The 998-nt window shown below is 35.7% G+C and overlaps 1 protein-coding gene across 1 annotated transcript in view; it reads left to right on the top strand.

Annotated features, from left to right (window-relative positions):
* adamts10 (ADAM metallopeptidase with thrombospondin type 1 motif, 10) overlaps window positions 1–998 on the top strand; it is a 60,551-nt gene that overhangs the window by 17,591 nt on the left and 41,962 nt on the right. The gene's annotated exons all lie outside the window — the stretch shown is intronic.

Below are 998 nucleotides of genomic sequence, written 5' to 3' on the forward strand. Positions count from 1 at the left end.
GTGCAGCTGGATCACGAACAATGGGTACTGATTTTAACTTTTTAACAAAACCTGCCTTGAATTGTCCCTCGTTCAGAAAGCAGTCTGGAGTAAAATTATTTGCGCAGACATAAACGAATTTAGGTGTATTCAGTGGCGCATTACCATTAAAAACAAAACTAATGCACTGCGTCTGATGATGGGAGAAAATTAAGATTCTTATGTTCTTCTACATCACAAAACTACAAAACACCTGCATTGCTTACAAGACATTGTCGCTACAGCTGCTGGAGCGTGGAGAAAATGATGGACTTTGTACAACTGGCTGAGGGCGAAAACATGCTAATATTGGACAGTACATCAGCGGTTGTGGGCGAGGCCTGAACGATATGACATGATACTGCTCAGAAAATCAAAACGGCTTGATAATTGAGACTGTTTAGGATTTTGGGGGATTAAAAAAGGGAGTGAATGGATTTTTATCATTGTAGGGTGGTTGCGTCTACACTGCTAAGATACATTTATATGCAAACACCATGTTAAAGTGAATTTTGCATCCAATGTCTACTTGAAATATAATATTAATTCAAGCGATGAAGTATTTCGAAAGTCTGACAGTAATCAGTGTTGAGTACTACTGTAAAGTTTACCCTGCCTGGTTTACATGTTTGAAAATGATAAACAGTTGAAAACATTAGAAATTTAGAAAAGTAATCAAAAAGTAATCAAATGTAATCAGTTACATTACTTTAATAAAGTAATTGAAAAGTTACACTACTTATTACATTTTAAGTAGGGTAACTTGTAATCTGTAACCTATTACATTTCCAAAGTAACCTTCCCAACACTACAAGTGTATGCACTACTTGCTTTATGCAAGCACTATATAGGATAAATCACTATACAGGATTTACCCTATTATACTTTATCGACACGAATTGATAGGTGAAACAACAAACAGCCACCCACAAATAGTCTATATACAAAGCATCAGGCTGTCTTTGAGTTCACATGAACAA

This window comes from Sinocyclocheilus rhinocerous, unplaced genomic scaffold (genome assembly GCF_001515625.1).
Source record: "Sinocyclocheilus rhinocerous isolate Xijiao unplaced genomic scaffold, SAMN03320098_v1.1 scaffold1600, whole genome shotgun sequence".
In the NCBI taxonomy this organism is placed as follows: Eukaryota; Metazoa; Chordata; class Actinopteri; order Cypriniformes; family Cyprinidae; genus Sinocyclocheilus; species Sinocyclocheilus rhinocerous.